This window comes from Micropterus dolomieu, linkage group LG20 (assembly GCF_021292245.1).
Source record: "Micropterus dolomieu isolate WLL.071019.BEF.003 ecotype Adirondacks linkage group LG20, ASM2129224v1, whole genome shotgun sequence".
NCBI lineage: Eukaryota > Metazoa > Chordata > Actinopteri > Centrarchiformes > Centrarchidae > Micropterus > Micropterus dolomieu.
Genome location: NC_060169.1, coordinates 26,432,172 through 26,447,067, shown reverse-complemented (window position 1 = coordinate 26,447,067; position 14,896 = coordinate 26,432,172). Strand labels below are relative to the sequence as shown.

Sequence of the window (14,896 nt, the reverse complement as noted above, 5' to 3'; positions counted from 1 at the left end):
TGTTTCTAAATAGAAGGTGTAAAATGCAGTGAGTGCAAATGAAGTCAATATATGTTCAACCATCATGCATGGACGTCATATTGGTATATGATATTTTTTGAGGAAATTGGAAACTTGAAAATGTGAACTGAAAAGTTCTTGAAGAAAATACAGACAGCACCCAAAAAGAAGTTCACCGTGCAGTGTATAGGAGTCGCCTCTATCCTGTTTGACAGATGGCCATGGAAGCGACTTGTCAAACACAAGGTAACCATCCCCTACATCCCCCATGTGTTACCATACTTTATCATCAGTTTTCCTCTAAATGGGACCAAAATTTACAAAATGATTTGTAAAGTGTTTACTTAGGTAATAAATCACATGAGAAGTAGGGCCATTTTGCCATTGAGTTTAGTGCATTTGGACTTCTTTTGCAACCAGTGGAGTCGCCGCCTGCTGAGCTTTAGAAAGAATGCAGGTTTAAGGCACTTCTGCATTGGCTTAAGTTTTCAGGAGGAGGTGGCCGCTTTTGTTTATTCTCACTCTCAACTCGTCACATTTGGACGCTTGGTCATGATGCCCAAGTGGTGCATTTTAACGCAGTGGGTGCACCTTTAGCGTCGTTTTTGCACATGTAGGGCTCTACGGTCAAGTTAGCAATAATAAATATTCACAGCCAGTTAGACTTTCAAAATAAAACATGTGGTCAACACGGTGAAATGGTTGCAGTTTCATTAGGTTTAGGAAACAAAACTAATTGTTTAGGTTTAGGAAAAGTAGTTAGTTCTGTAAGTAAAGTTAAGTAAGTTACTGTTGGTAAACAGAATCAACATTGCAACCAGCGGTATCGATGATCCAGGATAACGACCCCACTGAGGTTAAATAGCTGAGTTTCCCTGCCAGTCAGTCAGAACTGAAGAAGTCCTTTGGATGAGGGACGAAACGTCTTCCAGTATCTTCAACCAAGTCCAGTTGCCCTTGATTTTAACCTTCGTTGGATTGATTATTTGTTTCACATGGGACATGAACACTGGTTGTCTGGGTGAAAGTCCAGTGTCTGACTAACCCAACCACCTCCTTACTCTGAATTTTCTGTTATAGCGATCAGCAGTGATGCTAAAGGTGTACCCAATGTGTTAAAAATTGACGCCATGGGGTCTTGACTAAGGATCCATATGTAACGACTTGGGAGTGGGAAAAGGTTGGTAATACTCTTCTCCCTCAGGAACCATTGAGGTGCTGTTGAGCAAGGCCATATCCTCCGGGTCACGTCCTATGTGATACTTCTGGGAATTTGGTGTGGAGCGGTGGGGGTACACACATATTCTTTTGTTTCATCTGTATAAAAATGTAAGCTTAAAAATGCAGTGACTTCCCAACAAGACAGATCAAGCAATGAGATATGACATTAGGTGTTGGTTGGTAGATTTTGTTTAACTTCCAACAGAGTCAGGTGAGCTGTTCCCCCTGTTTCTACTCTTTATGCCAAGATAACCAGCTGTGGGTTGTAGCCAGCAGTACAAACATATGCACAGCTGTGAAGGCCTGCAACGTATGAACCTATAGCAGAGGAATAATTTCATGAAACAGTAAAAATTTTATGAAAGTAATACATTTATTTGGTATCTTACAGACATGTGGGGGAGACACTCCAGAGAAATAATATTTGAACTTACTATCTCTTGTTTAACTTGAACAAATTGCCTGATCTGCGTGAAGCTCAGCAACTATCTTCCTCCTATTCACCTTGTCATTTGCACATCAAAGCTATGTGTGCTGTAGATAAGGCCTGCACACACACGCACTTGGTCTAGCACAAACACACACAACCAACCATCAAACTATAACCTCACCTGCTGCAGTAAAACCATGTTGACTATTGGCAAAAACCAGCATGTTCCTTACAAACTATCCACTCCTACTGTACCTTCAAAACTTAACCTTAACACACAAACACACACACACACACACACACACACATGCTCACACACACCATTACTCTTTCTTTCTCTCTATCTACTACGTTTAATTCCCTTTGGAAAAGACAGGTGCAAACGTTGATTGAGCCTGAGCCAGATTTAGCCCCAGCTCTCAGTGTGCGTCCAGCTGTACTCTCCAACCCACTGAGATCGATGTCCAGCCAGCAGGCAGGCAGCCAGGCAAGCAGCCAGTCAACCAGGCTGCACCCAGCGGGCAGAGGGGGCCTACGGCTTTCCCCCGGCCCCAGATACAACCGCGCTTCGCTGGGCTCATTGGGCAGACCACAGCGGGGCATCGCACAGTGCCAAGCCCTATATCACTGCACCACTGATGCAGGATGTGCTGGAGGCAGGACAGGGAGGGGACCCCAAAAGCTTACTGGACCTCCACCCATTTCCCCCTCACAGCTCCTGCTAAAAACCACCTTTCCTCCACGCACTCCTCCCCTCTTCCTGCATCCTTCTCAACGCCTCCACCTCTATTGAACCCTCGCTCCCTCCCTCCCTTCCTCCTCCTCCTCTTCTCCCTTCCTTTCCTCGCTCCATCCATCTTGGAGCTACTTTGATTCAGGTCTCTCTCTTTTCCATCCTCCATCCTCCCAGCCCCAGCCGTTCTCCAGCCAACCACAGTTTCCTATTGATTTATTGATTGCTGTCTGCCTGTGGGAGAGCGGCCGCAGTCTCCCTCTTTCCCTCTGCTCTCCCCTGCATGGATTTGTCTTCCCTTTCCCCTCCTTTCTTCTCCCTCTCTCTCTCTCTCTCTTCGCCCTCTCCATCTCCCCATCGATGCACCAGCTCTGAAACATGAATTAGAGAAAGCAGGGGAGTCCAATTTACCGGGAGAAATCAGATTCACCTTCTCCTATGCTCGTTTCTTCTTTCTCTCCCTCGCTCTCTTTCACTTATACCTGTCTTTCGCCTCCATTTTCTGGGGTCTCTTCTGTGTTTTGCTTTTGTCAGCCCATCATGTGTGTTGCATTTTTTTCTCTGATGCTATAAAAGATGAGCGTTAATGCCAAGACACTGCCAGAAGCAGGGCTGACAGTTCTTTGTTTTATGTTCAAACCGTAATGAGGAATCTTTTACATTTAATTCAGTTGTTACTAGTAGTAGGGAGAAAAATCTATAATAACACTCCAGCTTGACGAAATATCCACTTTATGGATTTGCTGCAGGTTTTTCGCTTCAGAAGGTGGTCAGATAGAAAATAAATAAAATTCTAAACATTCCATTGTCCCTTAAATCATAAACAGTTGCATCCTGCAAAGTGATACTGACTTGGCCAGATGGAGTTTTTGTATTCCTCTTATTCTCAGAGTCAGTTTTGTGTGTTTCATACCTACGCAATACATGTTTTTTTACAATGACAGACATACCAGTGTTGTTAACTTCAATTATCAATCTCACAACAAAACAGCATCCCTGTATTATATGAGCTTGTCTCTCGGGCTGAAGAGAGGCATGGTGTTATTCCAAACTGTCCCCTGAACTGCAGGTTAGAGCAGGTCACAGAGGAGAGCATCTGATTATCTGACCTCTAGGGTCAACTCGTAGCTCTCTGGGTTTGGAACAATGGGATCAGCTGTAATGGATGGACGGACTAAATGATAGAGAGAAAGGAAGAGAGAGAGAGAACAGCAACCTTAATCTATCCATTATGAACTGTAGAATATTTTTACGTTGCTTAGCAGATCCCACACATAGGAATGACATACTATATTCCATTATATACATATATCAGATATCAGGAAGGTACTGGCAGGCACTGTAAAGGTCAGTTCACCCAAATAAAAAACGTTTTCTCACCCACCTTTAGTCGTGCAGAGTTTTTCTTTTGTTCACCCGGAGATTCCTGCCTCCACTTCAATAAAATAGAGAATCGGAATTTTATTTGTGTTCCTCACAGCATTGAAATGTGAAATTAAAAGAATTCAACAACAATATGCCAACAACAATGTCTCTGTTACTCTGGATTATCCCCAAACCTCATGGTCAGCAGTTTTCATTGGAAGTATTTCCTATTGAAGAAACAGTCCCTGTTGACAGCATGTAGGCAAATAAAACCAAAAGTATCTGCATGGCTAGATTCCCAGAAAAGTAGGGGGGGGTGAGATGACTCTCTACTTGGCAACTTTTTACATCTAGGAAAATATACTTCAGTCCTCTGTTTGAAAATAGATACATTTCAGCATTTCAGTTAATGGTTTCAGACACAAAACATAAAATAAACCCATGAAATGCATTAATTAGTAGTAAAATAGACAATGAGTCCTTTTTTATATGAACTTTCACTTTTGGTGCTTTTAGTACATTTTGCTGATAATACTTTGATACAAAGTTAAATATTGATTTGAATTAATATTACATTACTATTTTTAAATACTTTTTCCACCCCTGCTCCTGCTGCCAAAGATGATTCACTGGAAAATGTTTCTTGTCCAGGAAAGGAATCCTATATAAGGACAAAATCCCAAATGGGGATGACAGGGTTGAGGGGGAGGGGTGGTAGCTGATGGTTGACAGTAGCTCTTCCAGAAAATACTACAGCGCTGGTATTGCCTCAGTGCACGGCGCTCTTTGTATTGATAAAATCCATACTCCTGAGATGCGTCTGTGTGCGACAGGGAGCGTGAGATTAGTTTCCTGACTGGAACCTAGTTAATTCCACAGAGGAGAAGATGCTCCACACCTGAGGCCCCAGAAGACACAGGGCACCGACAGGCAGACTGCAGGGGCAGGGCAACCTACACACACACACACACACACACACAATGGACACACGGCAAATACCAAATGTACTACTACACACGTAAACACATATGAGCACACACACATGCTGCACACGCACATGACACAAGTGCATACACATACGCACACATGCATGGTCCCCTGGTCTGACGCCACCACCCCGGTAGGAGCAGAGGGGGTTAGGTGTCTGCAGGCCGGAGAGTGGCAGCACAAGGACAGACGTCTCCCTGGCTGTCTGGCTGCCGACAGGTCTGATCGATCAATATGCTGACTCTCTCTCTCTCACTCCTTCTCCTCCTTCCCATTCTCTCTCTTTTCCCCCGATCCTCCTCCGCTTCCCCATCTTTGACTGCTCTACTCCACATTTTTCCCCCTTCTCTTTTCATTAGCCCTCTCTCCCTCTCTCTCACTCCTCTCCACTGACCAGTGGACACCCTCGTCCTTAAGAGTGATCCCTCCATTTACTACTGACCCAACCCAAAATGCCCCCCTCTCCTGCTCTACCTCTCATTAACCATTCCCCACTCACTTTCTCCGTTGCTTCATCACTCTTTCGCCTTCAAGAAAACACAAATGCACAAGCAGCAGAGGGAGAAAGAGAGCGTGTGTTTAACACAATCAAGGCCATTTGCCACATGAGCCAAAGCACCTTGCACAATGCAAATTGATTACAGGTGATATTACTGAGTGTAAGCTCCACCAGCAGAACTGTTTGAAAATAAATAATCTCAAAATAAACTTAAATGGTCACGCTCACCACTCTCACAGTGAAAGACATGAAGCACACTCGAAAGCTCTTTATACAACGCTGCTCTTCTCAGGTGCTCAGTAAGAATAACAGTCCACACAATGATGAAAGTGTCTTTTATATTTGTTATATTCTTCAGGCATATGTCATATTTACATGTCTTTAATGTAAGTTACTGGAGTGTGCCTTTCTATCTTAATTTAAGCAAGAAGCCCCATTGAGATCAACACCACCTCCCTTAATAGAGCTCTGAAGGATGAAAGGGGGACAGGGAGGACAAAGGGAATATGAGAGTTCCCAAAATGTGGAGCATCAGATCAGACACCTTTCACTCATTCATACTGCTGAAAAAAGGCATAAATGTGGTGTATTTGTTTTGTGTTTGATGTAAAGCCTATTTGTACCCAGTTTTTAAATTATTTTTAATGTATTTCTATTAGTGTATTGCTGTTTTTATTATTAATCGTTGTAGTAATGTTGTGAATCTCATGAAGCCAGAAATAAAACAAATTTTTTTGTCATTAATTTATTATAACTAAAGTCACATTGACTTATGAATTACTAGTATGTATTGTCACTTGTAGATCTCTTGCTGTATTGATGCTTTGTTGATGCTTGTATGTTGTTCCTCAAATGTAAGTCGCTTTGGATAAAAGCGTCTGCAAAATGAGTAAATGTATTGTGAAGTAACGTAATGAATTTAAAAAATTTGGGGGGGTCAACCATGTTAACGTTTTATTTTATTTTCCATCCACACTGAAAGAAAGTCACAGTCAGCGTCATATCTAAACAAGTGTACAGAGAGCTTCTGTATGTGTGTGTGTGGGGGGGGGGCGGGGGGTTTGGGGGCTATTATGTGTAGTTTAGTGTTGGTGATGTTTTTTTGGGCATGACCTCACCCACCTAGGAGTGCTCACGCGTCTCTAATCTCTTTTAGATGGGATGCCTCACTTTCCCATCATGCGTTTTTTTTCTTGTGGCCCCTGGGTAATAAATCTAATGGTCTAAACTTCTACTACATCTCATTGCCGTTTCTCCAAAAAAACTATGCGCTTTATGTTCTCTCGAACTTCGTTACACTGGGCCAGAAAGGTATGATTTCACGGGAAAATGTATATATCGGCTTTGATTTTTGTCTACTTTCTCGCAATATGGGCCCGCTTTAGTGGAATAAAAATTGATTTTTTTTAAGCTTTTTTGTGCATTAGCTTTTAAATTTGAAATTGTATTTGCAGAACCTGTTTGTGATCAATGAGAGAAATCAAGATTTATAGCTGATGTAACACAGGAGGAACAGCAACATCTGACCGCCCGAGACGGATTTTACATCCTGTATTTTGACAGTGTTGAGTGTCTGTACACTATCTATCTATCTATCTATCTATCTATCTATCTGTCTATCTATCTATCTATCTATGTATCTATCTATCTATCTATCTATCTATCTATGTATCTATCTATCTATCTATCTATCTATGTATCTATCTATCTATCTATCTATCTATCTATCTATCTATCTATCTATCTATCTATGTATCTATCTATCTATCTATCTATCTATCTTTCTCCTGCATGTTGTGTACCCTCTTATTTTTTACCTTTTTTCTCTTATTTGCCTGCAAAATCTTACGACTTTACTTTAGCCTTTAAGGGCTAAAGAGATAAAAGCAGTGAATCCATTTCCTCTCATCCCCTCCTAATTACTCATCATCATCATCATCTTCATCACCTGCCTCTTTATTTCTGTGAAAGCCTCTTTAATGACTGGGTTTGATGTCTTGGCTGCCTGTCTCCAACTTCATGGAGAGCTTCCTTGAAGACCAGGAAGTGGCCTTTCATAAATACACAAACAAATACTGTAAACAGCCACATACGAACACTCAAACGCACACACACACACACATACACACACACACAAACTGCCCATGCTCCAGACTGTCCATTGTGTGTCTGCAGCCTTGAAGAATCTTGAGGAGTGTCTTAAAAGCATGAAGGGGGTTCTAAGAGGGACACACAAACAAACACATACACTAATGGCCTCACATTAGCCGTCAGTGGCAGGGGAGACAGACACACAAACACACACACACACACTTCATAGGGTCCTTTCTTCTGGGCACTCTTCAAGACATTAGAACATTTGTTGGGCCCCTAAAGGCTCCCAAAACAGAAACATCCTTTGCAGTTATGTCAAAAATTTCAAATTTTGTCCCTGTCCCTGGCCTTACAGTAACCCTGCATCTGTTTGTTTTACTGCTCTGAATGAATCTGTAGATGATGGATGGTTACATATAACCAACATACAGTATAATTCAGCAGTAAGGTGCAACGAGCAACGGGCAAATCACAACACAAAGAGTATCAACGTTTGACATCAATGAAAAGATACAAGTAGGATTGAAATGCTGTCATTATTCACCTTTTGTGGCATGGAGTAAATGTGCAGGCATTACCTTTTTTCAGATATGAGAATACACCACCAGTACATTTTGTCACACGCTGTAGCATTGCCCATTCCCCCCGAGGCACGAGAGGAAGAGGAGTGAGAATACAGGGAAATGACAGAAAGAGCTGGTGAGTTCTGAGTTAAGTCAGAGGCTGAGCTGAACACACTCCCAAACATAGAGTTGCTGTTGCTATCTAGCTTATAGCTAACATGCAGTTGATACTAGTGGTTTTTCAATGAAATATTATGCCGATATGCCTTAGTGTATAGAATTTGTAATTATTAATGAAATAGAAAAATACGTTATGTTATGCTGCAGATTTCAGACTGGTGGGGTACAGTTTGTCAGAAGGGATGTCATTCAGCTGCATTATTCTCTACAGTATAACAATATATATTTAAAGCTAGACAGTAGGGCTGACCCTGAATAGTCAAAGATTCGATGCTTCGATGGGCGGAGCCTGATTTGTCTGTCAATCTCACAGTTGAAGCTTCGCAGCAAAACAAGGATCATGCCATTTTGCCGATATGGAGGTGCTCAACGTCTGATTTTACAAAGAACTACCAATTTTCTCCCAATAAGTTAATATACAGTCTATTACAATATACATTTCAATGTTTAATGCTGTACATAAACATGTCAAAAGAATAAAAATTTCAATAAATATTTTGTGCCTCGATAAATCCAAAATTGTAACCCTAACCCTGGGTCGTCAGTGTGTATGTGTGAAGCAGCAGTAAAGGAAGCTTGCCGAAGAGACGGAGCTCCAGCTTCATGGTGTTGTGCCGAGTTGTCCGCACCTTGCAGGACTTTCGGATAATTTATCACCGTTGATAAACCACACAAAGAATATTTTGTTTATTTATCGTTTTTAAATAGCCGGCTACTTGAAATAGACGTGCGAGGAACCATGAAGTGCATGCAGTTGTCGGAAGCACGGCATGCACGCTAAACTCTGCACATGATAATATCCTAGTAACACCAGATTCACAAGAGGTCCAATATTATCCCTAAATTTTTCACATGTGTCTGAGACACAATTTCACTTCCGTTTGCCTTTGACAACTTTGTCTTAGTTCCAAACAGGATCGACTCGAGATCGAGTTTTTTAAAACAACATAGTATCTATGAGCTTAAGAAACATGATCTCAATCTCATTGATATCTTTCCCAGATAACAGCAATGCAGAATCATCATTACACAACATGTAAATGTACAGTATATGATAGCCTTTTTGATAATGAAATTGAGAAATTTGACAAAAAATCACCTCCTGATACAATTTAAATGGTATAGGGCCAGATTTACTAAAGGTTTGCATGAGTAAAAACGTGCAAACTTGATATCACCAGAAAATTAACATGTAAGCTGATCTACTAACGGAATGACGTCTTTCAAAAGTGCAAGATAGCTCCTGTTGTTCATTTACTACTTTTGCCTTAATAATTTGGGGCGTTTCAAGTTGTTGTGAAAAGTAATGGGAGGTTAACATGCAAATACCTTTATTTACTACACGCAATGTGATCTAACAAGCCTGAAAGCAATTTCATGTGCGTGCAACAGCATCTGTATTTAATACGTTTGAAAGGAAGGTGCAAACCGCCAAGTGTTGCGCAGAGATGGCTGCTGTTATCATTGCGAGATGGAGACACAGCCGTAATGAAAGAATAAGTAAAGAAATTAAAGCTACAAGAAGGAGTCACACAGTACCTGCCGTGTCCAAACGTCTTGCAATTCTGCATTTCCTCACGTTTGGATCATTCCAGCATACTGTAGCTGTTTCTGCTGGGGCTTCCAACACAGTTTTTCAGGTGTGCTGTCCCAAGTACTTAGTGCAATCTCACACAGGATGGGCAGGTACATACGATTTCCACATTCTTAGACGCACTAAAGGAAAAAAACGCAGTGGCTGTTTTCCTTCACGACTTTTCATGGCTGAAACCATTAAAATATCCAAAACCCTCATTTAAATACTGTCACCTCCATTGTGTTTGCACCTGTTGTCACTTACGCAATAATTCTTAGTTAATCACCCATAGTAGGTAATATGATTACACGTGCAATATTTTAGAATGGATATACAATTTAGTACTCTTTATTAGGGGTGTTAGTAAATATGGCCTATATAGTGTGTTAGTGTGGGGCAGTCACCTTGCCCTCTCTCTCAAGCATTTTAGTGTTTATCTCATCATCAGGATGAATTCCTTTGCATTGTGCTTCTCACTTTCTCCAGCATTATGTAAGATATGTTTATTTGTGCGATTTAGTGGTAATTCACCACTGTTGCAAAGGAATTAAATTATGATCAAAAATTAACTTTGCAAACACAGCCAAAGATTGAGAAGAAGAAGTGTGGCAACACAATACCTAGCAATATTACATGTTAGTCCAACTGTGTACACTGTCTTGCAGATTTGTATTTTACGAAGCTCTCTCCAACGTCTGCCAGCCCCTTGCTTGGACACTCTTTTTTTCTCTTCTTAGCTTTCTCTGTCAACATCCTCTCCGGTCTCTTCACTTCTGCCATTAGCTAACGTTATGTCCACAGAGGCTGCTAAGCCAGGTTATGTTGCTTGCTCACCCGGGTCCGGCTCGACACCAGCAGCAGCATAATGTTACTTGAAACTCCGGTGGCAAGCTAGCTAACAAAGCTAGACAGCAACTGATACAAGAGCACTGTCCAACTGTGTTATCTAGTACGTTTGCTAACAACAACTCGAGATTTATAGCTAGTGGCTAAACCTCTGTCTGTTAAACCTCTGGCTGATTTTGCTCGAGTCAACATCAAGCAAGCATAACACACAAGACAAAGCAAGCCAGCTAATAAGTTATTACTAGTCCCACAGCAAGGAGGACAGCTCGGCACATGTCTTGCATCCTTTCAGCTCTTTTAGCTCACGGCAACGAGTAAAAGCCCATCCAATATTTACTCTTGTCTGGAGTCTTACTAGGTCACTCTCTCTTTTTCTCTTCCTCACTTCCTCCGTCTTCTTCACTCTCTTTGCAGCCTCTGCCATGATATCCATACTGCGATATGCTTGCCCGCTGAAGACTTTTCTTCTGTTCTCGTGATAGAAATCCTGCCCTTGACTTTAGTTCTACATAGTGCTGGGCAAAGCTTGCACAACCCAGAGAGTTAATGATAGCAATGTCCTATTACAAGTCAGTGTACTCTCAAAATGATTTTGAAGCTGTTATTTTAAGATAATAATACTACATAATGTTGCTTTAAAACAGACATAACGTATATATTCTTTACAGCAACATGACAAATACCATCAAACAAGATGTCATTCCTTACACTGAATATTTTGTCAGCCTGTTTCTATAATTGACACATCCTCCAATGACAAAGACCTGCTGGGAGACGTGAGAATGTGAGAGTAAATTACACTTCCTAATCTCACTCACCGCAGGAAGCTACTGTAAATAATATCAATATGTTCTGAATCTACTAGTTATATGAGAGTTACAAAAAGATAGAAAACTTCTCCATTCTAACCTCTCAGGATCATTATCTATTCAAGCATTCAAAATATCCACGATATAAGGTTGTCCACCTCCTCCATTGAAAAAAAGGAGGTTGCGAGGGCAACTTTTTTTCTGTTATTGTGTCTCCCACTGTCTGTGTATGCGTGTGTTGCTGCGTGTAGTTGCATGGCGGCAGCCTGCTAGGCAGAGACTGCTGTTGGTGATGGGGGACATTGATTTTTTTCTCTCCCCCCTCTGTTTTCTCTGGGATTTTGACAGAATCATAGCACCATGGAAACAAAGAAACTGCTTTGTGACAGAGGAAAACCTTTCATTTCAGCGGGAGCGAATGGCGGCTTGCCGCTGATAACAGCATGGGTAATCACACACACACACACACACTTACAGAAATACATGTGCGCACACATGTAAGGAACCACAAAGCACTCACATATAAGGTTAAAGTATGATTGTTGCACGTGATTGTGAAAATAAACAACTCAAAGGTCCCTTTTCACTAAGCTGCAGCTCAGACACACAATCATAGTTATTATCAGCCTGCAGGAATAGGTGTCAGTTGAAGGGTTATTTTTTACCTTCTGTCACAAACAATACAGATGCATATAGCCTACCTAATGTTTTTTGATATACAGAGCTTATTTATCTAAAGAACTGTCCTTTTGCAGGCTAATTTTGGATAATTTAGCACACATTACACAATCATCCTACACAACTACAGTATTTCATTGAGCCTAGTTTACTGCCAAATTACTGTTATTTGGTAATGAGTACGGCTGTAGAAAGTGCCATAGACTTTGTGTGTGTGTGTGTGTGTGTGTGTGTGTGTGTGTGTGTGTGTGTGTGTATGTGTGAGTGTGTGTGTGTTTGTGTTCATCTGGTCATAACTGAAAATAGGCCTGTTTTCTTGTTGGATTTAAGAGCATAACTGATGTAAGCAAACCTTATTGTCTGGTGTTTTGCCCGGTATTACTATCAAAGTTTTATTTTCCGTTTACTACTGACTGTGCAGTTAAGGCCCTCTGAGTAAGACCTCAATCAGCTTTATGAAATGTAATTGTACTATTCAGCGCAGTTTGGTTACAGTTCCTTTAGACAATTTTGCAGTATCGTTTTAAGCTAACCATAATTCAACAAAGCATCTGGAAAAACAACATCCTAATAGATAGCATGCAGTAGGAACAGTGAAAGTCCAGAGTCAGATTGCTCTTCATTAAACGATTTGACCCCAAAATATTAGATTTCAGAGATTCTATTGCATTTAGCATCTTTTCTATCATTATTGAGATGACTAGGGATCAAATCGATTCTGTGTCAAATTAACTTGAAGAACACCAGACTGCCTGGCTGTCATTGTGTGTGTGGATTTTTCCAGATGTGTTTAGGTGCACTTAAATTAAATTAATGTCCATGTGCAGGCATGTCTGTCCTCATATACAGTTCTTTGTAATTGTGCGTGTTTGTGTGCGTGTGTGCATGCGTGTGCTACAACATGCTGAGTTTGTCTCTATTGAGCTGTTGGTGTAATCTAAACAGCTCTACCGAAAGGCTCCAAACCTGAACCAGAACAGACAGACAGCGGTCAGTGGTCACTGAGAACAGACAGTAAAGGGACAAACAACTGCACTGCAGGACTGAATTGCAGTCTGTGACTGAAATGTTTTGCAAACTTTCATTGGATGAATAAAAACTCTTAAACCAGGAATTTAATATGTATGTTTGCATATAGTAGCTCAAAACGTGATTGCAAATTCACATTGATTCTTTCTAAACAGTTGTGCAGCCATATTTTAAGTCCCTTTCACACATGCACTGTAATCCTGAACATATCTAGACACTGCTCAGAGGAGCAGTATGTGAGAACGTCCGATTCAGTTGGACATGACATTAAACTGACTTTACTCTGCCAGCTACCTAGTAGTCTGTTTAATGTACGACTGAGCCCATGTGTGACTAGAGCAGGTCATTGTCCACAGAAGTCACAGCAGGTGAGTGGACATGTTGATGACTTTTGTGGATATAGTGGATCCTTCCAAATACATGTATTATTGATATCAACACAAAAAAAACATGACAGATGAGTCCAGGCGCCACCTCTCGCCACTGGAGAATTTCCAGTAGGTGAGAATGTGTCTGACATGGATAGTGTGCTACATTTCTGAGGGCAACTCCAGGCAATATCTGGACCTGATTCTCCGGACAAAGTCTGGCGTTTATGCATGACAGCAGATTTAGAGTCATTATTGCGAATAGAATTCCATTCACAACCAATAACCAATAACATAAGCCATGGGCCGAATGTGGGGGTCTGTTAGCTTATTTGGAATGGCATTAAGTTGACAAAGTAAGCATCGTTTAAAGGCATTAAGCATCAAAATTCTATCGGTGTTAACTATTTTTAAATCTCAATATCACGGCGTCTACTGCGTATTTTGTAACAGGACGGCATACGAAACAGAACATTAACAAAAATAGGCAAGAGACGACCTTACATTTCTACCAAGTTTGTGCCTCTGCAAATTTGGTTTGTTATTACTTAGACTAAGTCTGACTTTTTGGTTGTAAATTCCAAAGAGTTGTCTTTCAGAAAAGAATAACAACCATTTAAAATGTTCTAATGTGTGGTGTAGTGCCTTCTGTAAGCCCACTGCAAAGTTTGCTTACTTACTTACTTTGTTTAAGGGAATATGTAATTTATTCAATAAAGAGAACATTTATTTTTGTCAACAGAAACTTCCAAACAATGGGCTACAAATTCACAGATACACACATTCACAGCTTCTCTATAAAATCCAAGGCCATGGAGGAAATGGCATGTTGTTGTAATACATTTTGCTGCATGAGTGTCAAACTCCATAAACCTGCTGCCTGATAAAAGCCAGCCCCTGCTTACATGTCAGGGGCCATTTAGATCCACTCACTGTCTGAGAATCAGAGGACTTGCAAATTGCATTGCATTTTAACGCTAATAATTTACATAAATGTGTGCAAAACATTGAATCCCAGCAGAAATCCATTTTAAGTTGCACGTTTCAGCAAATTCAGATAGTTTGAATCCAAAATACAAGCTAAAATCTTCATGCACGTGAATAAATATACCTCAGAATCTGGTGCATTGTGGAATCATCCTGAGAGAAGGTCTGGACAGCATTTGATGTTTTGATGTGCATTCGCTGCATCTCTGCCCTGGCCTTTCGAGGATGACTCGTCTCATCTGAAGCCACTCACAGCTAAATGTCCCATCTGGTAACATTTCCACGTTTCTCCACCTTAAATCAATAGCAATAATTTTCCTAAGACCCTGATGCACACACACACACACACACACACACACACACAAGGACACATGCGTAGGTCCACTTCTCTTTGTTTCAGCTGCCATTTAATTTGATTGCCGTTTGTGTGGATCCATCCTTTGAGCAATTGGCTTTGAATGTGCATTTCTGTTTGAAACAAAACGTATGCCTGTTCCTTGATGCGCACCACATATCCTTCTCATATTCTCA

The 14,896-nt window shown here is 41.0% G+C and overlaps 1 long non-coding RNA gene across 2 annotated transcripts; it reads right to left on the bottom strand.

Moving 5' to 3' along the window:
- Positions 1-2,499: 2,499 nt before the first annotated feature.
- LOC123959467 lies at positions 2,500-14,651 on the bottom strand. Of its 2 annotated transcripts, none has more exons than XR_006822304.1 (3): positions 14,490-14,651; positions 3,769-3,819; positions 2,500-2,755 (listed from the first exon to the last, which is right to left on the bottom strand). It is a non-coding gene; the product is annotated as an uncharacterized LOC123959467 (long non-coding RNA). The 2 variants fall into 2 exon arrangements; XR_006822303.1 differs by lacking the exon at positions 2,500-2,755 and adding an exon at positions 2,856-3,558.
- Positions 14,652-14,896: the final 245 nt, after the last annotated feature.